Source organism: Dama dama, chromosome 18, assembly GCF_033118175.1.
Source record: "Dama dama isolate Ldn47 chromosome 18, ASM3311817v1, whole genome shotgun sequence".
Classification (NCBI taxonomy): Eukaryota; Metazoa; Chordata; class Mammalia; order Artiodactyla; family Cervidae; genus Dama; species Dama dama.
In genome coordinates this window covers 64,067,526-64,094,859 of record NC_083698.1, presented here as the reverse complement: position 1 = coordinate 64,094,859, position 27,334 = coordinate 64,067,526, and the positions used below count along the sequence as shown (strand labels likewise).

General features: G+C 42.1%; 1 long non-coding RNA gene across 1 annotated transcript in view; it reads left to right on the top strand.

The window, feature by feature from the left end:
• The first annotated feature begins 376 nt into the window (after positions 1-376).
• LOC133072328 (uncharacterized) overlaps positions 377-27,334 on the top strand; it is a 39,590-nt gene continuing 12,632 nt past the window's right edge. Inside the window, exons 1-2 of the long non-coding RNA XR_009696690.1 lie at positions 377-588; positions 13,281-13,373. This is a non-coding gene — a long non-coding RNA (uncharacterized LOC133072328). The remainder of the gene's footprint in view (positions 589-13,280; positions 13,374-27,334) is intronic.

The following is a 27,334-nucleotide window of genomic DNA, read 5'->3' as shown; positions in this document are numbered from 1 at the left end:
ATACCAGCATAGTCAGGTTCTGGTGAGGCCTCTTCTGGCTTTCAGATGGCTGTCTTCTCACTGTGTCTCACATGGCCGAGAAGATGAGCAAGCTTTCAGGTATATCTTATAAGGACACAAATGCCACCACAAAGTCCTCACCTCATCACTTCATCCAAACCCAGTTACCTCCCAAAGGCCACATCTCCAAATACTATCAAATTGGGGGTTATAGCTTCAACATGTGCATTTCAGCGGCCCATATTTCAGTGCATAGCACTTGAGAACGTTAAAATAAATTAGCAGTACTTGAATCTCATGCCCAGATAACCTGATTCTCTTGATCTGAAGTGGAACCTGGACTCTATTTCTTCTAGGTTCTCCCATGGCATGCAGCCAGGGTTGAGGACCTCGACTCTGTACCTTCCTGTTCAAGGTGAGGTCTGTGGACCAACAGCATCAGCTTGTTAGAAATGCAGAATCTCTTGTCCCATCCTAGATTGATGATTGATGAATCCAGATGTGCACGTTAACAAAATCGCCAGCTGATTCCTTTACACCATAAAGTTTGAAAAATGCTCGTCTGCAGCATCTTGCATGGACTCGCATGTAAGTATTAAAATGTTCCATCAGTCAATTCCTGTTTAAGTTCAAATAGTTGAACATTTTATCAGCACATCAAATTTCAGCTTTTTTGTTTTCATCTTGGAAGCCTGACAAGGTGCAGATCTTGCCTACAAATAATCACACCTTAGTGTAAAGATTTTATGTATTGCCTATATATCATTGTCTATTAACGAACAAAAAAGCAGCAAATAGATCCAATGTTAAAAACAAAATTCCAGTGTTTTTGAAAATATACTACCATCCCAGAAATTCCATCACAGTAAATGATTGCTGCTTAGCTTCAGATGAGCTTTAAAATTGATAATGAGACAGAATAAGATAATTGTCCTCCAACTGCAAAAGAGAAGTGGCACTTAGCACAGAGCATGAATACTGTGTGACTAATAAATCAGTAAACTGGGGAAAGAAAAAACATGCAAATTTAAACAAACAGCAGAGAATTCCTAGTGCTTAGAATACCCTTAAGGCTGGGAAATGAGAAGATTATTACATGTATGGCATAGAGTGGTAGGTTCCAAAATATTTTATTACTGTAAGTATGCTTAATACTAAAAATATAGAAAGGAATGCAGTCTTACCTGCTATTTCAGAAGGCACTTCAAGGTCTTGTCAGTGTGGTCTTCAATATAAATGTGGCTCATGAAAGTACTAAATAAGAGATTCCAGACTGACACAGTAAAAATGATGAATTTCCACTTTCCCTTTTCAGAAAGTACCTCATGGATATAGTTCTTTATTTTTAAGAACTATTAATATAAGAATTTTTATGTTTAAAATACCCTCTGGATTCAGTATAGTTATGTTTTTAAACTCCAGCCTCAAGGAGAATTTCTACTACTGGAGATTATTCTCCTTCTCATTTTCCTTTCTGTTCCTAGTGATAATGTACTCATTGCTAATGATGTGATTAAATCATTTGCTAAACTGTATCAAAATGACTTCCTGCTTGAGTTCATAGCACCCTTATGTTCTTTCCAAAAACTAAAAAGAAAAGATGCTAATCTATATTAAATACACATACATATATACGCACCTACAAACTCACCTTTGAAAGAAGGGAGCCTCAATAATGTTTTGTATTTAAATCCCATTTCCCAGTGCATAGGGTTGACATTCATCTAATTAGTGATCCGATTCAACCTAAAATGTTTTTATAGGATGCCTATTGTTGCCCAACAGAAATACACTTTGAAACTAACACTCTTTTGTCCTAATTGAATTTAATTGTCTTAAAATATTATATTTGAAAGTAAAAATCTTTTATAGTGGGTATGTGTGTTAGTTGCACAGTTGTATCTGACTCTTTGCAACCCCATGAACTGTAGCCCCAACAGGCTCCTCTGTCCATGGAATTCTCCAGGCAAGGAAGCTGGAGTGGGTTACCATTCCATTCTCCAGGGGATCTGCCCAACCCAGGGATGGAACCCAGGTCTCCTGCATCACAGGTAGATTCTTTACCATCTGAGGCACCATGGAAGCCCATGAGAATTTATATCCCAGTATTGCAGATTATTGAATAAAGACCTTGCTGGTTCAGTAAAAATCAATTTAAAAGGATTTTTTTTCCATTACTTTCCACAACAACCTAGAAAATAATACTATTTCTCTGTAAACATTATATAAGAAAATTTTCTTTACATTAGTAAAGGAATGCGCAGACAGAATTGGTAAATTTACTTTTTTCCTTTTAGTAAAGTTTTTTCTCTTTTTATTAAATTTTAATGAAAAATAATAAATATACCTTAAAGCAAAAGTCACTCAGTCATGGCCAACTCTCTGCGACCCCATGGGATATATCCTGCCAGGCTCCTCTGTCCATAGAATTCTCCAGGCAAGAATACTGGAGTGGATTGCCATTTCTTTCTCCAAGGGATCTTCCTGACCCAGGGATTGAACCCAAGTCTCTCGCATTATAGGCAGAATCTTTACCATCTGAGTCATAAACAATGGAAAACATTAGAAAAGAATATCCAGTGGGAAGTAAGTCCACATCTCTCAGAAATATTTCATGCACATATAAATATATGTTTTGTATATAACTCAAATCTTTGTGTATCATTTTATTCTCTGCTTTTTTCCCCCACAGGTGTCTTATACTCTTCTTTACCTTGATATTTTTCACTTAAGTAATTTTGGAGGTTTTTTTTCAAGAACAGTACATGTAGATCAACCTCATTTTTCATTGCTTCATGGTATTCCGGGTATGAATTTAATAATCCACTATCTATCCACATTTAAGCTTTTTCTAGGCTTTTGATATTATATAGTGGTGGTTTGGTTGCTAAGTTATGTCTGACTCTTGAGACCCCATGGACTGTAGCCTGCCTGGCTCCTCTGTCCATGGGCTTCTCCAGGCAAGAATACTGGAGTGGGTAGCCATTTTCTTCTCCAGGAGATCTTCCTGACCCAGGGACCGACCTGAGTCTCCTGTATTGCAGGCAGATTCTTTACCAACTGAGCCACCAGGGAAGGCTGTTGATATTATATACAGTGTTCTAATAAATAACATGAAATTGTGTCTTTGCATCTAGATGCTAGTATGTCTATAGAATAGGATCTTGGAAATAAAACTGCTGTGTCCAAGAATATGTGCATATATAATTTTGATACTTAATGCCATATTTCCCTTTGCTTGAACCAGTATGCAGTATCCCCAGAAGGGTTTGAGGGTGCCTATTTGCCTGAAAGGGTATCCATTCATCATATTAGCAGTTCATTCCTTACTCTCTTACATCATCAGTGTCTCCTGCACTATTGGACCGTTCAACTTAAATATGAATATGCTGTCATTTCTTGCATCTTAAAAGAAAAAAAAAAACCTATTTATTGACCCCGCTTTCCCCATCCAGTACTGCCCCACTTGGCTGCTTCCCCTTTGTGGCAAAATTACTAGAAAAAGATGTCTACAGTTACTGTCTCTAGTCCTTCTCTTTTCTGTCTTCTTTTATATATACATATGTATATATATACTGTGCCATGCAGTGTGTGGGTTCTTAGTTTCCTGACCAGGGATCAAATCTATGCCCATTGCATTGGAAGCGTGGAGTCTTAACCACTGGACCACCAGGGAAGGAAGCCTTTTTCCTGTCTTCTTGAATCTTCTCCAGTTAGAACTCTCAGCCACTTTACCAAAACTGCTTCCGGCAAGTAACCAATGCCCACTGCTATAGTGGTGAATTCTTAGTCTTCATCTTGCTCTGCTTGTCGGCAGCCTTTGATAGGATTGATCCGTCCATTTTTCCTGAACCACTGTCTTCTCTTGGCTTCAGTGTTGCCACCCTCTCCTCTAGTCATACAAGCTGCTCCTTCTCAGTTTCCTTGGTTGGTTTCTTGCCATCTCCATGGCATCTTGATGTTGGAGTGTCCCAGGTCCCAGTCTTTGGATCCCCACCTTGTGTGCCTCTCCTGTGGCAATCCAATATAACCACATGGCACTAAATACTGTGTCTGTCCCAAAGACTGCAAATTGTCTGGTTGATCCTTGCCCTGGATCTCTCTCCTAAACACAAACTTGTGTGTTGAACTACCAACTTGAAATCTCTACTTGCGTATCTGGGAGATCTCAAATTAGACATGTCTAAAATAGTGTTGTTCCCCTGAAACTTCTTCCTTCTACAATCTATTACATTTCAGGTTATAGTCATTCCATCCTTCTGGTTACTCAGACCAAAAAACCTCAGAATTATTATTGACCTCATGCTTGTGTTCCCACTTCATATCCAGCCCACTAGGACATCTTATTGGCTCTACCTTCAGAACAGATTCAGATTCCGACCACGTCTCAGCACTTCCACCTCCAAGACCCCAGTCCAGGCAGCTGTCATCTCTCACCTGAATTATTTCAATAACTTCCCACTTCCATTCTTGCCCCCCACCATCTATTCTCCATAGAACAACACAGCAGTTGGAGTGATCTTGTTATTACCTGTCAAATCACATCACCCGCTGCTCAAAACCCTTCCGGGGCTCACAAAGTTTAAAGGCAGAATGTAACTCTCCCCCTTACCCCCTGAGAAGATTCCTGTCTGATCTCGTCTCCTGTTACTCTGCTCCTCTCTCTCTCTCTGTTCTAGTCCCCTTAGCCTTTTTGCTGTTCTTCTTGTGCCAGTGCAGGCATAAAGCTAAGGGATCTAAGGGAGACAAAGAACAGGATCCAGAAATGGACTTATCTATATATTTAAATGCTTTATTTAAAATGCTTGTTTTATAAAAATAAATGAAAAAAATAAAATAAAATAAAATGCTTGTTTTAGTGTTTAACGAAGAGAGGGCAAATGATGTATTTTCCAAGAAATGGTTTTGGGACATTCACGAATGAAACACAGGCAGATCTAAAGTCTGAGCCTCCTGGATAATATTCTGTGACATTGTGTTTCATTTCATCCAGTCTCCTAGTTAACACTCAACCACATGGGGGGTGTTTTGCACCCCATGAGTGTGTAGGCACATAAGCAAAGTCTCTGGAACAAAAGGGTGTGAGGGAGGGCCAGGAAGGTATAAAAGTCCAAGAGTGTGATTCTAGGCTACAATGGAACCCTTAGTGCTTCAGATAGTACCTTCCACAGCTGCCTGTCTCTTTTGGGGATCTGGGAAGCTATGACTGTGTCTGGTAGCATAATGGCTTATCTCCTGCCTTCTCCATAGAGATGTAATCATCTCCATGTGTTTCCACATCATTTGCCATTATAACTGGTACATTTAACAAACAGGTCTTAGAAGCTTCAATTGCCAAGCAACATTATTTGTATTTCTCAGTATCTTTATAATCTACTCCATGGGATTTTCTTTACCATCACCTGGATGGTAATTCAGGCAGACCTCTGAGTTCTCTGGTAACTCTTAAATAATACAAATGGGCCTCCAGTTAGTCACTTTAAACCACAAAAACCCACTCATTTTAGTAATTAAGTTAAAAAGTGTGAAAGTGTTAGTTGATCAGTTATGTCTGACTTTTAGCAACCCCGTGGACTGTAGCCCGCCAGGCTTCTCTGTCCATTCTCCAGGCAAGAATACTGGAGTGTGTTGCCATTCCCTCCTCCAGAGGATCTTCCTGACCCAGGGATCAAACGCAGGCCTCCTGACATTGCAGGCAGATTGTTTACTCTCTGAACCACCTTAAATTCCATGTAATAATCAGAACCCTGCTTAATCTTCTCATCTTCTAAGCATGTAATAGTGGTGAAGTTGTGATCAGCTTTTTTCCCTTTTGCCCAGGCAAGGTGTCTATCTTATTACTCTATCATGCTAACCACAGTTTCTAGCTTCTCCAAGATAGAGATTTGGGGAGACAGCTTGTTGAGAAGAGTGGAAAATGTCTTTCCTGATTGGTATTATTGTGGTCGATTTTCTCTAGACTCAGCAGAGATTTACAGTCTCTTGTTTGGGGGTTCTTAAGAATCTCACCAATGAAAGAAGACACTTCCATTAAAATAGACTGCTTGATATCAATCAGTGACAGGCTTCTGGAGGGGCAGAGCCAAGTGGCAGCTCTTAAGAGCTGGCAGCAAGGTGGGTGCAGTTACTATCATGGGCAGAATGTCTGGGGCAGTAATCAGAGTATTTCAGGACATAAGAATCTTTGATGTTTGTTTATTTTTCATGGTAGCTTGAAGACCAAAACATATGGGAGGTCTACTAAGAATTATTTAACTTATGTAACTGGGAAATCTCTAGGTCCAGTGAATAGAAACCTTAGTTGTTCAATGTAGAGTAATAGCTCAATCACCCAAGTCTCAGATCTGAATCAGTTCAAAGACATAGAAATCCCCGGATGATTGATTTTGCAGCTGTGTCCAAGTAGTAACAGCAGCAACAGCACCTGGGAATTTGTTAGAAATGCAAATTTTCAGACCCTCTGCTAGCCCAAGGGACATGAACACTCTGGGGGCGGGGGTCCAGCAGTCTTTGTTTTAGCTGGCACTTCAGCTGATTCCTATGCATGCTAAGGTTTGAGAGCTCTGATACTAAGTGAGGAAGAGGCTGGGAAGCCTTGAGAAGGGACCCTATAAATTGCTATAAGTATCTAGCATGCCTGTGTGCCAAGTCCCTTCAGTCATGTCTGACTCTGTGACCCTGTGGACTGTAGCCTGCCAGGCTCCTTGGTTCAAAGGATTCTCCAGGCAAGAATACTGGAGTAGGTTGCCATACCCTCATCCAGGATATCTTCCTGACCCAGGGATCAAACCCACATCTCCTGCAGCTTCTGCATTGCAAATGGATTCTTTTACCACTGCACCACCATGAAAGCCCAAATATCTAGCGTAAATCTTCCTTTAAGTCTTCCCCAAAGTGCACTGAGGAAGGGGGACTATCTAGGCCTTTGGGGATTTTCTGGACATTAGTTCTGAGTCAAAGCCCCAACATACTTCTGGGACATGAAGGGTGTAGAGGTCACTTGATCAGGTGATAAATGAAACTCTGGCCTGTGGCTGCCTCTCAGTGTGTCCACGTACTCCACTATAGTTATTTTCCCATCCCTGAATAGAGTTGTGATAGGTGTCCTCAATAACTAAAATATTATTGATTCCCATGTATTGATTCCCTGACCTGTGTGGTGAGCTTTATTATGGTAGGCAGGACCTTGCAGAAGCTTCCTGGAATTTCCTCTTCTTACATAAGAGTAAGAGTAAGCTGAAAGCAATACCACATCCTTGGGGGGTTGCAGAGATTATTATTTCCATCTAATACTTGAATAATGCAGGGGTTGTCCAGCCACATCTTCATTTAACTTACCTATTTGGCGTGGCAGAAGGAAGGTGGTTGTTGGAGAATGACGGGATTCCTGAGAAGTTATTCAGGTACTGGACCAGATGTCGTCTCTTTGCTGGATAACAGAGCAGAGCTTCTGGCACTTTGAAGGCAACTATTGATCTGGCAGATGCTTTTTTTTTTTTCTTGGTACCAAATTAACAAAGAACACCAGATGGAGTTTGTTCTCAATTAACAGGATCAGCAAACCACCCTCCTTGGCTTCTCTCTGGCCCATGTGACTCTTCTGTCTGACAAGATCTAGTCTGCAGGGACCTTGATCATCTTGATATTCCCCAGAACACAGTGCTGATATATTACATTATTGACATGATGAGCAGGAAGCAGCACATCCCCTCAATGCCTTGATGAGACACATGTATGCCAGAGGGTGGGAGAGAGACTCCAAGAACAGTCAAAGGCCTGCTACCTCAGTGAAGTTTCTAGGGGTCCAGTGGTCTGGGAAATGGTGGCATTTCCTCTCCAAACTGAAAGGGAAATTGTATGCTTTGTACCCACCTATCTCTGAGAAAGAGCAACAGTATTCTCTACCTCTTGATTTTTGAGATAGCATACGCTCTTTTTGAGTGTATTGATCAAAGCCACATCTGAGTAATGCATAAAGCTGCCAAGTTTTGTGCGGGGACCAGAGCAGAACAGGGCTCCCTAGCAGAGTGTCTCAACCTCAGCAGTGTGGACATCTGGGGACAAACTTCTTTGATGTGGGAGGCTATCTGAGAATTGTAGGATGTCTAGCGGCCTCCTTGGCCTCTACACATTAGATTCCAGCAGCAGCTCTTCCCCCATTTCTACTCCCAAATTGCTCCCCCATTTGAGAACCACTGGCCTATAGTGTGTCTAAGTAAACCTCAAGGAAAGGACAGCTGGCACTTGACTGCAATCTTGTGAAGAAACCCTGAGCCAGATCTTTTTAATTAACCTGGATTCCTGAATCCCAGAAACCATGACAGATAATAAATGCTCGTTGCTCAGTTTCAGGATAATTTGTTTTGCAGCAGTACAATGATCCACCAGCCATACGGCTGGCGTGCACAGCAGCAATCCTCATCCAGTGTAAATAGCCAGACTGGAGCCGAGCAGGTCCTGAACATACAAGTGAGTTCCTACTCCCGGAGCACCCTCCTCTTGTCCTTTTGGGATTGACAGATGACGGAGGAAGAAACTGTTTGGATCAGGTTCACAGATGGCCTCTTACAATTTGAAGGCACCAGAAGGATGTGGACTGCAGAGACATTACAGTCGGGAGCAGGAGTGGGGTAAAGCAGTTGTCCACTTTGGATGGAGAGATGGCCAGAGAGAGGGCTGTACACCAATTCACGGGTGACTAGTGGTTTGGTTGGTATATTGGTGGCACAGGAGTCTAGGAAGAGGTTTGCAGGTGAATCTCTCTATATGGGTGACATCATATGTGAATGCTCACCATAGGACACATTCCATGAGGCTCTCAGTAACCAGTTGGACAGGATACCCATTCTGTGGACCAGTCAGCCCCTTTCCCAGCCACCCTGAGGTGTGGTCAGTAGGCCCATGTAAAATGTGGCCATTGTGGCAGGAATGGAAGTCGTGCACAGGCTCAACAATATGGACTTCCCCTTGCCAAGGCTGCTCTGGCTACTGTCACTGCGGGGTGCCTAACCTGCTGGACAGCGGAGGCCCTAAGTGACATCATTCCCCAGGGGGACCAGTCAGCCCCCCAGTCAGTTACTACACTGAACTCTTTCCATTATGGAAAAACAATTATTGGAATAGTATTGCAACCTGCAAGACTACTAAAAACTCAGACCCTATAGAAAGAAAGGTTTAAATTATCTTGCCAGGAAGGAACCCCACACAACAGAGGTGTCAATTTAAGGCAGATGGAACATGGGCTAGACAATGGAAGAAGCTCATTAACAGTTATGATTCAACTCTTACCATTATCATTCAATTATTTTTGTAACCAGTTACTAAAACAAGAACTACAGCAGCTCTGTGTACTTTTTGCTTTGTTAAGTGTTAACTCTGAGTGTCATTGGTGGTTAAGTTTACAGTTTAGTCTTTAGGTTACAGAATATCCAAGGTACTGCCGCTGCTAAGTCACTTCAGTCGTGTCCGACTTTGTGCGATCCCACAGACAGCAGCCCACGAGGGTCCTCTGTCCCTGGAATCCTCCAGGCAAGAGCACTGGAGTGGGTTGCTATTTCCTTCTCCAATGCATGCTTGCATGCCGAGTTGTTTCAGTTGTGTCCGACTCTGTGTGACCCCATGGACAGCAGCCCACCAGGCTCCTCTGTCCACAGAATTCTTCAGGTAAGAATACTGGAGTGGGTTGCCATTTCCTTCTCAAATCCAAGGTGCTATGGTGATTAAAATAGAAGAGGAAATGACATCACCCAGAGGTGAATACAGTGGTCTCACTTTGTGTTCCCCCCTTTTGGAGACAGAGTAAGCCTGAATTCATTTATATGGTCAGTATCTCTGCTTTCTGTTAGGTAGAAGTAAGATGTTGAACGGATACAGTGGAACATGAGCAGCAAAAGAGTAGATGTAACAGATTGTGTCTCTTGGCTGTTAGGTCCAAACTCATCCTTCCAGATAATCTCCAGCCCCTTTTCCAGACTCACTTATTTAACCGATTTCATGTTAGCTTCTTTCAATGGAAGGCATAGATTGTAGGTTTCAGTGTAGGAGAAAGAGATTAATTATTTCCCATGTAATGCAAGAGACCCCAGTTCGATTCCTGGGTCAGGAAGATCCGCTGGAAAAGATATAGGCTACCCACTCCTGTATTCTTGGGCTTCCCTGGTGGCTCAGCTGGTAAAGAATCTGTCTGCAGTGTGGGAGACCTGGGTTTGATCCCTGGGTTGGAAAGACCCCCTGGAAAAGGGAAAGGCTACCCACTCCAGTATTCTGGCCTGGAGAATTCCATGGACTGTATAGTCCATGGGGTCACAAAGAGTCAGACACGACTGAGTGACTTTCACTTTCACTTTCTTTCATGCTACTGGCAGCAGCAGGAACATGCAACTGGGCTTGACTGCTTGTGGTACAAACTCCACCAGCCTGGGGGTGGTTTCGGCAACATTGGCAGCCGGTATCCACTCATAGGACCCAGCCAAGAGGCAGTGGCAGCTTCCAGTCTTTAAGTTACAGCTGCCTTCTTTCTTTGCTCCTCAGCCCTTCCAGCAGTTTTTAACCAGTTCCCTACATTGCATCCTTCTCTACTTGAAATGTATATGGTGTTTTCTACTTCCTTGTTTGGATGCCAAATGCTACAGATTTTTCTGTATCAGAACAAAGTGAACTTCCTCATTCTCTAATTTAGAAAAAAAAGAGGAATACATCATATTTATATAAGAAGACCCAGATAATGGATATTTAAGTTGCTCTCAATTTTGTCTTTTAATCTGTAAGGGCAAGTAGAGACATTTCCATTTTAGGAAAGCATTGTCAAGGCATGTATTTGGCAATAGCCATCTCTTCCTCCATCTGGAATGATGCCTGCTAAAGTTCTTATGCAGGGATCTAAATGGCTGAAATGGGATTAAACTAGACTTGAATCTAGAGTGTCCACCTGTAGCAGTTATATAAGCTTAATAGGTGGTCTAAAGTATTGTCCATGTATATCCTAGCCTTATCCCTTCCAAATAAATTTCAATCACCTTGAGGCTTGATCTTATATCACCTTTTGAATATGTAAATATGATGTGGGGGTGGGATGGGAGAGACGTTAGTAGTGCCTCTTCCCTTATGATTAATGTCATCCGAATGTGTCAGCTGATTTACAGTCTGGGAAAAGCCCTATATTCCTTCCTGTAACATAGGGTTCAGGTTTTTTTCTTGAGGTTGAAGCTGATGACACAGCCAACACTGCCACATCGTGCAGTGGCTCAAATCGAGGTCCGGTTAATTTCATTATTGGCCTTATTCCAGATCCCTTTCATGGAGGCAGTGCTCCTTAGAAACCATTTCCCCTCAATTATGAAATATTTTAATTGATTTGTGGGCAGTGCTCTAATTCAGCCTGTGCACCCTGTCCCCTTGGTCCACCTCGGGGCTGGAAGGCTGCCCAGCTCAGCACAATGCCCTCATCTCCACAGGGCTGCCTCACTCCCATCTTAGCCATCTGATATTCTGCTTCCGCTAGACTAAAGAATGAAAGCCTCTTTGGCTCTTTGCTAACACCATCCTTCTACTGTTTTCTGATTGTATCTTCTTTAATTAAACAGCACTTTTGTTATCGTCTCATCTTTTAGGTATTCCAATCATTCTGGCATTCTCCTTCCAGCTCTTTTAACGTTTGTTTGAATTTTCTAAAATGGGAAGGTTGGGTCCTGTTTACAGTTGCCATGCCAACTCCCAATCAGCCTTTTCCTTGGGAGGATTTTTCTAGTTGCTCTACACTTTCACAGCAACTTAAAGTGTGACAGGAATCCTCAAACATTATAAGCAACTTGGCCAATAGGGTATGGGACTGCCGTTCCTAAGACAGATATCCAGGCTCTTTTCACAGGGGTTCTACTTTTATAATCTTCAACATAATCCCTTTAAAGCACGAATCCCTGACAAATCCAAGCTGCTATGGTATGAAAATTCTAATTAAAGGCAAAAATCAAAGCTGCTTTTGGTGGTAATACTGTTATACTGTCAACCTCATTGTCAGTCAAATTAACAAATACATTTCCAATAACCCAGGTAATGCCGTAAGAAATCAATAGCCAAGCCCATTTAGCTCTCAGAAGCTCGTGTGCGTGCCTGCTAAGTTGTTCAATCGTGTCCGATTCTTTGTGACCCTATAGACTATAGCCCACCAGGCTCCTCTGTCCATAGAATTCTACGGGCAAAAATACAGGAGTGGGTTGCCCTGCTCACCTCCAGGAGATCTTCCCGACCCAGAAATCGAACCCACGTCTCTTACGTCTCCTGCATTGGTAGGTCCTTTACCACTAGGGCCACCTGGAAGCAAGCTTAAATGCTGTAAATCACATTTCCTGTTTATGGGGCTGAATCTGGGAAGATATGCATGAAGTATATTTCCAAACAGTACCCCAAAGTGAGAAGGCATGAAAAGGAAAAATTTTAATGTTTTACATTTCAGTAATAGTCACAAATAACAATGATTTATGATCACTTCTACTACAGTTAACAAAACAGTTTCTACTGAACATTTAATAGATGAGACAGCTGTTATCTAAGATAAATGGTCCACTGATTTCCTCACTTTCTTGATAACCACACCCACAGGCTAAGTCCAAAACTGGATCATATCCACATTTCATGGTAATTTGTTCTAAAACTATCAAAACAGGAGGTACATGGAAATACCATCCCCAAATCCTCAATGGCACATGGAGATTTCTTAATGCATGTGCTTTCTTTTTCTTGGGAATTCCGCATGCAATCTGTGAGGCACTCTCGGAAGCTCCAGGTCTGACATCATCATGAATGGTTTTACCTCTTGCTGGTACATATTCCCTATGCTCAGCTTCAAAGAAAACCCAGAAAGCTCTTAGATCTCCATCTGAATTTCATAGGATTCAGTTCTGCCTCTTTCATCCCAGCCCACTTTTCCTGTTAGGAGCACCACTGGTTTTCTCTCTAGCTGACAGCACGTTTGGAACAGACTATTGTTCTCTGGAAAAGATTCTACAGCAGCCTGGATTTTAGTTTATCATTTCATTATAAATAAGAGAGAATTTTTAAAAGTCAGTTCCTAATCACTGCACAGCCTCATCTGGAATTTGGCCAATAGTTGTTAGAATTCTATGAAATCAGATTTTTTTCTAACAGTGAAAAGCAGAGGTGGAAATTTTATATTTTCTCAAATCCTCAGCCACTAGATCAAATAGCTAAGAATGATTAAAAATAAAACAATATGGAGTATTTTGGGAATGTATAAATTCTATTTTTGTTTTGTTTCCCCAAAGATGGAGAGAATTGAGAAAATGTCATCTTAGCATATGTATCGTGAAGTTGCCCTTCTACTGGAGTTCAGAATCTTCTTGGTGGCATAACATAAGGTGAGCAATCTGTTGTTATCGCAGGCAGGGCTTAGCGTGTAGCTGACAATGGGTACTGCTCTGATACAAGATGGAATTTTTATTTGTAATGGAAGAAAGGATCAACTTTCTAAATACCTAGTGGTAGTTTGCACATTTAAAATAAGCTAGATAGAAGTCTATTTTAAGAGTCTTGTTGCTTCCTAAGAGTGAAAATAGGTCAGAATTTTCCTTCTTAACCCTAAGATAGATAAACACTTCTGTTTCATACAGAACACCACGAATCAAAAGATGGCCAGACTTTCACTTTCCCAATGGAAAATGCCTTGGTTCATTAAACATTAAGTACTAATGAATACTTTTGAAGTGCCAGCTACCATATTAGAAGCTGTGAGTACGGAGTTGAACACAATAGACCAAAGTCCCTATCTTTGTAGAGCTTGTGCAGTTTCTCGTAAGGCTTTCTGGAGTGAATTGAAACACAAAAGATTGTTGATAAGATGAACAAACTAGTGTTCTTCACTAAATGGGTGAAGTCACAAATGTGATAAGAGCCGTAAATTTAAAAATACTACCTAAAGAACTTCTGCAACTTTCTTGTGCTTAATGAGGCATCAAGATCCCTGAATTTCTTCACTATTATGCTGATTGTCATGAACAGAACTTCTATATTCATTTGTCCTGTGGAAAGGGTTGTTTTCCGGAAACCATCTAGCCAAAGAAAAAAAGTCTGTTTTCTGGGGAGATTCAGACACAGAGCTGTAAATGATTCTGGCAGGATGAGTGCTGAAGGGAGAGGATATTAGCAATTGGAAAATGGCTTTGTTGCCAGAGGCTACATATGAAGGCATTAGAAGCCACATGATAGAATTAGACAGAGGATATGCACAGGTCTGGTTAAGCTCAAAGCGTCTAACAGCCCACCAGAAATTGTAGGACAGGCTTAGAACAGATGAATGTACCTTTTATTATCCCTCAGATGGGAGTCTTATTTTGAAATCCAGAGTTTTGGGAGAATGATCATAACTAAAGTCCTAGATGCTTTGCTCTATTCCATCCACCCCTGCACCTTAGTTTTGGTACCCAGCCCCATCTCACTATGCCTTCTTGTTTAGAAGAGCTCCAACATGGAACATCCCCATTGCTATAGGGAAAAGGGAAAGAGGAAGAAAAGTAGAAGGAAGAGAAAGAGGAAAAAAGGAAATATTCTTTGCTACTCCAAGTGATTTGAAGGTTTGGGACTCTGCTGGCTAATGCACAGCCGTTTCTGTCCTTAGATGCATCCTAACCATCTGGTTACCTGGGCTCCCTCCTCCATCTGGCTCTAATTATCTCAGCCAAACTGAGGGTTGTTTGTTGGTGGTTGTGATTTTCTTAAGTTTCCCATTAATTTTGTCCTGCCTCCGTTTTGTTTTCCTTTCAGTAATGCAGGTCTTGAATAAATTAATTTGTTGCTCATGGGCAAAAAAGTAGCTGCCGCAACCAGCCTAAATCATCCTCAAGCTATAGCAATGTTGATTCATTTGTAAGAATCTGCATTTACTCCAAAAACACATAATGGAGTCTTCCTTTTTGGCCATGAACATGCCCGTTATATTCCTCTGGGGGCTAAGAGGATACCCTAGCACAGGCCTTACAATTTTTCCAGCAAGAGCCATTCCCGAAGCAGACAGAAGGAAAGGAAGCTGCATCAGAGGAGAGCTGAGGCTTGATTTCTATTAAGTCCTTTCTGATTTTTTTTTTAAACCTAGGCACATGTTTTATTTTCTTAGTTGAAGAATTTATAATCCTGGACACTGAAAATAAATACATTTTATATTTTCTAATGTTTGGTTATTATCTTAGGAGTTTGAGCTACATTTCCTTGTGTTACAACATGGTCTGGCTCTTTCAGAATGCCACAGGTTATAGACACTGAATCAAGCTGAATGTTTCCTCCAGAGAGAACATTAGGAACAGGTGAGGGCAGTTACTAGAGTAAAACAGAGACCCAAGAGGAACAAAATGACTCTTTTAGGAACTGTTTCAATGCCTTAAACCCAGAAGGACAGGGGAAAATTCACAAGCACCATCTTGCTAATGGTGACCATGCCCTGTGTGTAGGGAAGCCAGGACATTCCCTCTGTTAGCAGCGGGCATCCTGGAGCCAGGATATCCAGGCTGTTATGCTTTTTCTGTCTATAAGTTTCGTTGCCCATGGATCCCCCTCCTCATAAAATTCAGTGGCTTCTGAGCACCCCTTGTGGCCCTTAAGAAGTCAATCGCCTTGTTACCACTTTGTCCAAGGTACTGAAACCAGCTAGAGATGCACATTAGTGTCACTTCAGTGAGTTAATAGATGATATTACAAATTGCAATAGGATTAAGTGAAGAAAACAGGACATATGTTGTCTCAAATGTGAAAAACTCAGGATCTACAAATAATAAAAGACTAGTAGGACTAGTATTTAAATTTTAAAATTGGTTATATCTGGCTGTGAGCTTATGGATCATTTTTGTGTCATATGCATTAGCTATAACTTCTCATTGTGGTTTAAATAGTGATGCCTGATGCTTGGCTACCCCTTCATTCAGTTAAATACTTCCTGAGCACACATTCTGAGTGTGGTACCCTGCAGAGGGAGCAAAGCCGAGAGAATTCCAGGTCTTCACCTTCACCTTCACTGCCTCTCATGTCTCTGACAGCAATGGCCCCTCTCTTGGTTCAGAGCCTGAGCTTTTTGTTCTCTTCACAGGACCGGGCCTCCTGGCTGGTCCTGCAGTGTTGGTAGTATACTCGCTTGGATATGGATGGGCTCCCTCCTGCCCTTCCTTCAGACCCAGCCCGAATGGCAGCATGTCAGGAGGGCTTTTTCCACCACCTATGTAATCCTGCCCTCACTTCCCACCACACTGGATTCCCTGTAGTGCTTTGATTTATTTTGTGTGTGTGTGTGTGGTTCATGTCAGTAGGTATCCTAGGCGTGTGTGCACTTGAACGCTGACCTCCGACCATAATGTAATGCCTTGGAGGAGGGGTCTTCAGGCTGGTTCATTGCTATATCTCTGTCCATCTAAAAGGGTGCCTGTCACATAATGGGCACTCAGTAAATATTGTTGAATTGAATTTTCCTCAAGGGAGAAGTTGTGATATGTGTATTGAAACAAATCAAGGATGAATATCACTCCACAAATTCAGGTGATAAAGAGATGGTATCTCTATTTTTTACAATAATTTAAAAACTCTGCACCTCTACCCTGCTGGGTTGGTGGGAAATTTCATCTCATTTTTTGCTCTGCTCCATTCCCCTCATCACCAGAGATGGGGGTGGTGTGGAGGAGTTGATTTAAGTTTTCAAGAATCTTATGCAATAATAAGGGCTTTGGGAAAGGCCCTCTGCTGAGCAGCCCATCCCATTGTGTCTCTCACCACGGTGCCTGCACACCGGGTGGCTATCTGCTGCTTCTGGGCAAGACTGAGAATGTTGCTGCCCGTGGCCCCAGCTCCCCAGATGCTTCGTCCAAAAGCTCTTCCTCTCAGGGTCTTTCCCCACCATGGCCCCTGCCAAGAAGCAGAATCTGCAGAAGTTGCTTCCACCCCTAATTGGAAGAATTTCCTTTTAGTCTGATGTTTTTCTCCTGTTTTTCCAAGCCACTAACCTTCTCTAAAACTCTAGCCTCCCAATGGGCCTCTGGCTTTTAAAAAGAAAGAGTCAGAAATCATTCTGTTTCTTATTCTGCCCCTGACCTCCCTGAAGCAAGGGATGTGGAGTCTGCTACCTGCTCAAATGGGGAACGAACAAGAACAACTTCAGACAACTCTGACACAAGACAGAAATGTGTGTTAGAGGAGTGAAGCGGAAAGTGCAGGGAAGAAGGTGATTCCTTTCAGGCAGGAGTGGGAAGAGAGAAACCGAGCCAGGAGGAAGGCTGAAGGCATCCCGTACTTCGGAATGAGCCTTGAAGGCTTGGAGTATTTCATTTCACAGAGTGTGATGGATAGAAAAGAGAGGCATGAGCAAAGAGGAAATGGAGATGGCATATATGTGAGGGCAAATAGCCTGATACGACTGTTGTATCTGAGCAGTGGGAAAAGATCCCCCTCCCCAAAATAGGTGGATCAGCTTGTGACAAGGCTTGAAAGTCAGGTTGTTTTGATATTAACTTGACAGTATTTGGCAGCCATTGGATCAGTAGATAGATTAGAGTTGTGCATTAGGAAATGAAATAGCAATACCGTCTAGGATGGATTAATAGCTGGAACTGGTGATGGAAGGCTAAAAGCAGAGAGATCGCTTAGCAGACTGAGAAGTAGTTTAGAAACAGAAAGGAAAAAGAGCATGGAGATGCAAAAGATAGCGCTGAAGTAGAGTAAACAGGATTTAACCACTGGTTGAATAGGAGAGGGGCTTCCCTGGTGGCTCAGCGGTAAAGAATCTGCCTGCAATGCAGGAGACCCGGTTTCAATCCCTGGGTCGGGAAGATCCCTTGGAGGAGGGCATGGCAACCCACTCGAGTACCCTTGCCTAGAGAATCCCACGGCCAGAGGAGCCTGGCAGGCTGCAGGCCATAGCGTTGCACAGAGTCAGACAACTGAATCAGCCAAGCAGCAGTATTAACAGCTGAATAGAAGAGAAAGGCAAGAGAAGGATGGTGATTACAAGAATGGGGGTGTGCTCAGCAGGCAAAGAAAACCAAGAGGAGCTTCTCATTTGGAGGAAAAGAGGACCAGTCTGAGCTTCCATCAGGACAGTTGGAGCTGTGGACGAGGGACTCGGAAGAGAGGTCATGACTTTCCCAAGGTAGGAAGAGAATATGGGTAATAATGCTGCAGCAGTGTTTTGGGGTGAAGGAGCAAAATTAAGCGATCCAGTATCAGATCTTTTGATCATCTCAGTAGATTAGGAGGCAAGGCCACTTGCTGAGAATAAGGGAAACAGCCCGTGTGTCATTTGGAGTTTGATCATGGGAACAGTTTGTAACAGAGGCTCTGGTGAATATACAGTCAATTCCTGTAGGGCAGACCCATGCAGCATCAAATTTTCTCTCCAGTAAATACAGAATCCTTTTATGGTAGTTTTATGAAATCTATCCAGGCAGATGTGAGAAGAAATAGCTTTCACATTGTATATCTTGTTTAAGGCATGGTTGTTGTCTTTCATTCACTAAGTTGTGTCCTGATTGTTTGCGACCCCATGGACTGCAGCATGCCAGGCTTCCCTGTCCTTCACCATCTCCTGGAGTTTGCTCAAACTCATGTCCATTGAGTCAGTGACGCCATCCAACCATCTTGTCCTCTGTTGTCCCCTTCTATTCCTGCCCTTAATCTTTCCCACCGTCAGGGTCTTTTCTAATGAGTTACTCTCTCTGCTAAACTATTGTTATGCCATTCATTGGAAATTTGTTTTGGGGGGGACTTCATAAGATGCCAGAATCCCTCAACATCATAAACATGGAAAAGTAGCTACTATCCATTGCCCACATTTCCAACTCTGTGCTACTTTCCCCGTGTTGTATGTCTGTCCCCAGGGTAGCCCATCATCACCTGCCCTCCAGTCCTAAGGCCAAGTTTTTTCCTATACTGATGGTGTGGGGCAGAAGGGAAGAAAGAGCTCATCATGAAGACCAGCAGTACTTGGGGTTTCCAGGCAGCTGTTACATCTACATGGGGAGCAGGGGAGAATGGGGGACCCTGAAATCCATTTCACTCCCTGGGGTAGCCACCACATGCTGCCCTCTGGTGGTTCAGGACCCATCTCTATTGACCGCCTTTTGTGGTCTTTTCTAAGCATGCTACCCCTATCTCTCTAAATCTGGTCTTTTTTTTTTTTTTCTTTTTTTTTTTTAATCTGATGGTACCTCTATTGAGAATTTAGGGATTTGTGTGGAGTAAGAAGTAAGGAATAGTAATAGGAAGCTGTCTGCAGTCTTAGTCTTACCAGTATTGTCTTCACCAAAAGACAAAGTCCATGGGAATTATTGGCCCTAGTGTTTGTAAATCACCCAATTCCAGTTCATAGTATCTCCAGCTTATTGAAATTTTTTCTTGTCCTTTTAATGTTTCAAATTAAATATGTGACTGTCAACTCATATATGTGACTATTGACTGTATTCAAGCCCAGGGACCAAAAAAAAAGTTTCACTAAAGAGTTGAAAATCCCAGAAAATTTGGAATTGGGGCTGAAAATCACATGCTTCCCAGACTGGTACATCTTTTTAACTCTCTGACCACCCAACAAGGGAAGAATATGATGTAGAGGCAAAGCTACGTAGAGTTTGATTTATTTACTTAAGAGGCCAAAAGAGAATTACATTTCTCAATGCATAAGAAACTACAACTCTTGAAGACCTTAGAACTAGAACTCTTAAAGACTCTTAGAACTTCTTAGGCTCTAGGCTAATGAATGTTAAGATTTTTCAGGGGCAGAAGGAGCTCATTTGAGGGAGCCATGTCTTATTAGAGATTTCTTTCCCTCTGTCCTTCATAGCCCTACCCAGAAAAGTATATGCTGGTGAAATTGAACCCTCAACAAGCTACCCAATATCTAATTTACCAGACAAAATCCCTTTCCACTACACCCTCCATTCTACCCAAGATCAGCTTCGATTTGCCACTGCAGCACCATTCCCGGCTGTTTTTTTTTTAATAGAATGGACATATTTTTTCACTTTTGTTTATTTTTGCCCCAAAGCTTTTGGCATTTCCCTCTAGTGAGTCACACTGTGGGACCATCTCAAGATGACCTCCTTACAGGATGTTTCTCTTCCCAGAGGAGATGGGAAATTGGTATAAGACAGCCTGTCCCAATATGTTACTGAATTGCATGTGGGGATTCTAATAAATGTTATTTCATCTGTCACCAAAGCCACTTGATGGATGGACTTACGGGGAGACAGCCTTCTAGATCTTTCCCTCACTCTAGACAAGGTGGAGGAGCGAAAACCAGGTTGTTAGGGGTTTGCTCAAATCAGTTGGATACAGGACTCAGCCCTTCTACTATTTCCATTACAGAAAATTAGAACGATCCTTTGAGAATTCAGATTTTGCAACAAAATAATTGTACTAACAGGTGAGAGAATAAAAACAAGAGGAGAGAAGGCAGGGAGTGCTCAGAGTCTCTCGTTTCCCCGGCACACTTACACTCATGCTTTAAGCCAGGTCAGTGACATTCCTGACTTCTGGACCTCCAGCCTTCCTTCTGTCCCTCGGTTTGGAAACATCCTCTTCCCCAGGAATAATTCTTCACTCCCTGTTCATCACTTCCTGTTCTCTGCTCTCAGAGCACTTTCTACCTTCCTCTACCAAAGCACTTAGCAATCTGGGACTGTGGTTAATTGTGCAATGGTCACCCACCTTTTCCATGCTCCTCTCCCCCATTTACAGGGTCTCAGGGGCAGGGGAGTGGGCCGAAATTGTCTCTGTATCTTTGTCATCCAGAAGAGGTCCTGTCACCAGGAGGTTTAGTATGACACACCCTAGTGCATCCACCATGGCAGCTGTAAGGGGCTCAGGGATCCCGGTGAACTATTCATAATGTGGAGCTGAGTGTCTGGATTTTCCTGTTCTCTTCACGCTGGGTCAGAAAGATCCGCCGGAGAAGGGATAGGCTACCCACTCCAGTATTCTTCAGCTTCCCCTGTGGCTCAGCTGGCAAAGAATCCACCTGCAACATGGGAAACCTGGGTTCGATCCCTGGATTGGGAAGATCCCCTGGAGAAGGGAAAGGCTACCCACTCCAGTATTCTGACCTGGAGAATTCTATGCACTGTAGAGTCAGACACAACTGAGCAACTTTCACCTTTCACACAATGCTTCCCTCCCCACCTCCTCAATTCTGTCGGCCACTAACTTCTTTTCTCCCCTTGGAGTCATGTAAGAAAAATTTTAAGTATCAGCAAAAATTATAAGATATATGTGAGTTTTGATTATAAATATTCATTGGGAAATTAGGAAAATTACCAATGTGTATCCCTACTGCACTTGCCTGAAGAATCCCATGGACAGAGGAGCCTGTCAGGCTATGGTCCATAGAGTGGCAAGGAATCAGACATGACTGAAGCAGCTTAGCATGCATACATTCTTACTGCATGTCAAAATGTTGGGGCTGGCTTTACTCTTTCTGTTGAGCTTGACTTCTGTATATGGCAGACAATTTTTGGTTCTTGACTGCCTGGCATTCAAGCTTCCTTTCTTCTAGTAACAACACCTTGTTTTGTTTTTCTTGAAGTGTGGAGGTAGTTATCTTCCTCCATTGGGTGCTGTCTTGGTGATACTAAGTTCAAGGTAGCCCACCCTCCCTTAGCCTGGGATGCATTATCAGTGGTCACTACTGGTACAGTGTGGGGTTGGGGAAGGGATGTTTTTTACTTAACTTTTACAATGAACAGTTTTCAAATTAAAGATTTAAGACAAAGAGTAACGTTGACACAGAAGATCTGGCTGGATGCAATGAATTTTCCTGTTAAATCTTTGAACAGCAACCAGAGGCCTGGCCTCTTCTACTCAACTTCAGAGTCCCAGGGGAATGCAGACAGCCCACGTCACACTCCTGAAGTTGCCAAAAATCCCTTTAAAATGATCGAACAGATGTCTTTCCTTGGGGTTGAGATGATATAAATCACAGCGGACTGCTTTCAATTCCTGACTCCGTGCCTTGGGGCAACGGAATCAATCACTCTCAGGTTTGTTCTCTGGATGTTTTTTAAATCTCCTGAATTACAATAGCAATAACCATTACCGTATGCAAGAAAAGTAAACACATCTGCACTGGTAGCTGTATTTCATCCCAGGATACAAACTTCCTGTGTGATGATGGAGTTGAATGGGCCCCCATCACTCATCTTTGCAGCTAGTCCCGTGGACGAGAGAGTGACCCTGAAAGGGTTCAGCATGAAGAATGAAATGGTTTCTGAGCTTAGAACCGGGAGCTTACATGGCATAAAGATCGACACAGCCGTGGCCCATATATCATCAGCTGTAAGAGGAAGGGTCTTGTCCAAGTTCACAAGAAGAAAGAAAGGGAATGCCAGAAATTTTCCAAAACAAATCAAGGCTCAAGTCAAGCAGTCTGTCTCAGTGTCTGTCTTTGGTTTCTGGCCTTGTCTACCATGTTTTGTGTAGCATGAGGAAAGATGGCTGAAGAACTTCACACAAACAAGTAATTATATGAAAGCTCTTAATACTTTCCAGAGAAGCAGGATTCAAATTTAAACTAGTTCCTCTTGGGTGGAGCAGATACTGCATCTAGTTTCCAATAACTGGTGTATGTAATATTTCAAATGAAGCACATTTTTAATGCTAGTAGATACCCTAACCCCCAGTGGGGTCACCTGATACTTACCCATCAATGTCATCAGATGAGAAAGAACTTCAAGATCAGGAGGCAGGATGCCTTCTTCATGGAGAGAGGATGGAGTTTAAGGAGAGACATCTGAGTTTGAATCTGGATCGGCTCTGCCACTGGATGTAGAACTCAGGCAAGTCTCTTTGTAACAATGAAGTTCCATGACCTCCTCTGTGAAATGGGAAAACCATCTACCTGGTGATGTCTTGGTGAACATCCAGTACATGTTAGAGGCTTAAAAAGGGTAGCTGTTAGTGTTACTTCTGATTTCGGAGAATTGGTTATCTACAGCTGAAATGAACCTCCAAGGAAGCCCTATTTCGCCATGTGGTAACAATGTCAGAGGTTGAGGCCAGGTCTTCCAGACCTACTTATGGGCCTCCCAATAGACGCCTTTTCAACAGAAGTGCTTTTCTTCCTCTTTATGATTGCAACTCAAAGATCAAATCAAGTCACTCCCCACCCCAACCCACCAGCACAATGCAACTATCACTAAGCAAACCTCCCATACTGTCTGTGTCGTGGGAGTGGGGAGGGCGGGGCTAACATTGCTTCCCGTTCCAGATTCTGCAGACTTCTGAATTTCTCTGATCTCAGTCAACATATGGCCAAAGTCTCCCTTTTTTACCTCCTCGAGCCCCCTCCTTTTCTTGAATTTTTGGCACCATTTCCTCTCTACTGTCAGGCTGCCCAGGGAACCCAAACACTCCCTCTGGCCTTCTGCTGAGCAGGTTTAGTCCACAGGGCCTATCCTCTGGGTTCTGCTAACACAGAAAGAAGTTATTTCTCTGAGATTCCTGGGTCCAGATTTTTAATATTTACATAAGTAACATAAGCACAAAATGGTATAAAACTCAAAATATACTTAAAAAAATCATCTCCCTCCCACCCATGCCCAGCAACACATAGTCCTTCCTTGCCTACTGTTATTGGTTTCTTATTTATCTTTCCCATTGTTGTTGTTTAGTCACTAAGTCGTGTCCGACTCTTTGACCCCACGGACTGTAGCCCGCCAGGTTCCTCTGTCCATGGGACTTCCCAGGCAAGAATACGGAAGTGGGTAGCCATGTCCTTCTCCAGGGGATCTTCACGACCCAGGGATCGAACCCGCATCTCCTGCATTGGCAGGTGGGTTCTTGACGGCACTGAGGGAAGCCAAAGGTGCTCTATTCCTTTCGAAACCTCTGTATGTGTATCTCTCTCCCTCCCTCCCATGTTTGTTTGCTTGATTTTATTTCCCTTTCTTCCTTTCTCCCTTCTTTCTCCCTCTCTTGTAAATGAAACATACTATATTACTAGGTACCTTGTTTTTTTTTTTAACTTAACAAAATCAGTGCATAGTTTAAGGCCACTGTTAAATTTAGACTTTTTCTGTCCTCTCAGTGTTCTCCAAACCTTTATGCTTTGTCACCTCTATCATTAAAAAATTTCCTAAGGCACACAAAGGATATGTAACTATTCACTCATTTATAAAGTATAGCCATGTCACTAGTAGCATTTATATTATGAAATATTAATTTACTAATTACTAGTAACATTTATATTATGAAATATTAATTAAAATAGAAACTTTAAAATGATAAAGCATGAAAATTTAAGTAAGTTTTTTAGATTGTATTTGATTAGCACAAAATATTTGTGCTTTCTAAAATATTACTATTAGTATTTTTAATAGGATCAATGTGTTGAATATGCTTTGTCATATCTGAAAATCTTGGGTGACCCCTTTGTGAGATAACATTCAACTGTCTGGTTGTATGTTCAGTATGTTTTGATACTTGGTTTCAAAGTCCATCAGAGCTGAAAAAGACACATTACAGAGATGTAGATCCAAATGGAAATAATACCTCATTAGATAAGTTTTATTAACTCCCAACATGCATTTTTCAATACCATCTTTTATGTAAAGACATTTGTTGAAATTTTTCCTGAGTTAAGAGTTTTTTTTTTTTTTTTTTTTTTGGTAATACACACAGAGTAAATGGGAATATTTCCAAACATCTGTTTTCAAAATGCTCTTGCCATAGATTAAATTTCTTTTGGAAAGAAGTTACTTTCTCACTAAGTGTTAAAGTATCACTTCTACTTAGAAAGGGCAAACTATTCATACTTTACTTAAAAAAAAAAAAATTGCTAGATGACATATTGGGGCTTCCCTGATAGGTCAGTTGGTAAAGAATCCACCTGCAATGCAGGAGACCTCGGTTCGATTCCTTGGTCTGGAAGATCCCCTGGAGAAGGGAAAAGCTACCCACTTCAGTATTCTTGGGCTTCCCTTTTGGCTCAGCTGGTAAAGAATCTGCCAGCAATGCAGGAGACCTGGGTTTGATTTCTGGGTTGAGAAGATCCCCTGGAGAAGGGAAAGGCTACCCACTCCAGTATTCTGGCCTGGAGAATTTCATGGGCTGTGTAGTCCATGGGGTCGCAAAGAGTCGGACACAACTGAGCGACTTTCACTTAGATGACACATTAACAATAGCCACTTGCTCATCTGCAACTCTTGTCTTCTTGTCAAAGAAAGAAAAAATGCCAGACCCATTCTCAGGTTCAGTTCTGCAGCTTCTTTAAATATACTGCCCTGAGATAGCTTGTGAGCATGTGGCCACTCCCCATCGCATGGTGAAGAGTTAGAAAGATCCTCCTACTTGAAGACTTTGTTTTTCTGAAATGAACCACATTGATAACATCCCACAAGCATGTAAACGTTGGCATGGTTAGCATCCTACAGGCAATCCCTGGCAGTATGCTGGACCCAGAAGTGTGAGAAGATGCCTCACTTATCCTCGCTGCAACGCCCTCTCTTTGTGTAAGTGGCCTGCAGTCATGTGAGACCCTCTGCCTGTCTCTTGTCTGGACTAGGGGAGGGCACCTTAATGAATTGATGTATCCCACGGAGGATGCGTACCCCACTTGGAGATTCTCTCCACAAAGGACTCTCCTATTAAATTCAAAAAGCTTTATTTTGTTCTTTAATCTGTGAACTAGCCCTGTCTTCCTTCTTTCTTTTTTGCCACACCACATGGCATGTGGGATCTTAGTTCCTGGACTAAAGATGGAACCTGTACCCGCTGCAATGGAAGCGCGGATTCCTAACCACTGGACCACCAGGGAAGTCCTCCCTTCTTTTAATGAAAATACCTCCCAGACTCAGTCTCCACAGCACTGAATCCTCAAGGGACTTCACTAGGGTTGCTTTGGGAAGGTCTGGCAAGTTGTCCTCAGCAGTCCCCACTGGCCCAGTGCCTGAGGCAGGTAGATGGTCAAAACGACAATGTCTGGCCACTTCCATTTATTAAGCAATGATTTTGTGTTGATCCCTACTCTAAGTTTTCCATAAAAACGGTCCATTCTCTCTGTTCACTGTAGGTATTTTCTATAACATCTCCCTAAACACCGAATTAGTTCTCAAACACCTCCGCCAGGGAAATGCAGGATTTGGTTCTTACTAGATTCTGATCTAGTAATATTCAATAATATTAAATTCATGGCCAACAGCATACAACACATGCCTAAACAAAATCTAACTCACACTTTTCTCCATAAGGCACATCAGAGCCTTCTTGTGCTCAAGAACACGAGACGGCACTTCAGCACTATGCGTGGGAGCCCTTTTAAACAGCGAAATCACCAACAAAAAGCACAAAGATGCAGAAAATGTGGCAGTGAATAGACTGCCAAAAGGACATGTGTTTACATTAGGAGAGCTGAAACAAGAAGGCAGCGTTGCCTCATTTGCCCTCAGCTGAGAATGTGCAGATTGGGTAACTCAAATTTTTCATCACTCTGCACATACTCATGCATGACCACAAAGTGAGCAAGTATTGATTTGAGGATTACAGATCAATTTTAATTAGTAGGTGATGCAAATATGGAACCCACTAATAATGAGGCTTCCTTGGTGAAATAGTCACTTTGATGATGACACCTGAGCTGGGAGGAACCTCGGAAATCTCTCCTGGCTACTTTCTTTGAGACTTTGGGAGGCTAGTATAGTGAGATAACTTATCCAAAAACATCCATTGCGTGTGTGACACACCTGGGGTGAGATTCTAGGTCTCTCATACCCAGTTGGTGCCCTTTCCATCACATGTTATTGGGACCAAATGCAACAATTTTAACTTGCTGGTGGCGCTATATGCAAAACTTTGTGCACACTTCCTCCAGATTATTCTCTGCAATAATAAAAATTTGCTTTTGATGAGAATGTTCCATTTGAGGTCTTATTGTATGTGGGCACAATGAACAACATATGTATTTAAAAAAGGAAAATCTCAATTCTGAATGAAATGAGATATTAAAAGAACTCAATAAAATATTTGCAGCTAGAACAGACTTTGACTTTTTAAAATTTAAGTTCCCCAGTGAGCCAATTCATAGATGGGTAATATGAGGGGGAAATGATGTGGAAAAAGGCAGATGTGCTGTGGAATTAGAGATGTGAGCATGTGATGTATAAACGTATAAATAGGAAAGATGTGCCGAGATGGTAGTATTTTAGTTGGAAAGTTACTAACATATGCATATTTATAAATGTATTTTGATGCAAGAGGATCTCTTTTTTTTTATATATTCCAACAATTATACAAAATTAGGTTATTCCTTATTTAGCTAAAGAAGAACAGAATTTAAAACTCAAAGTAAAAACAGCTCATAACTAAT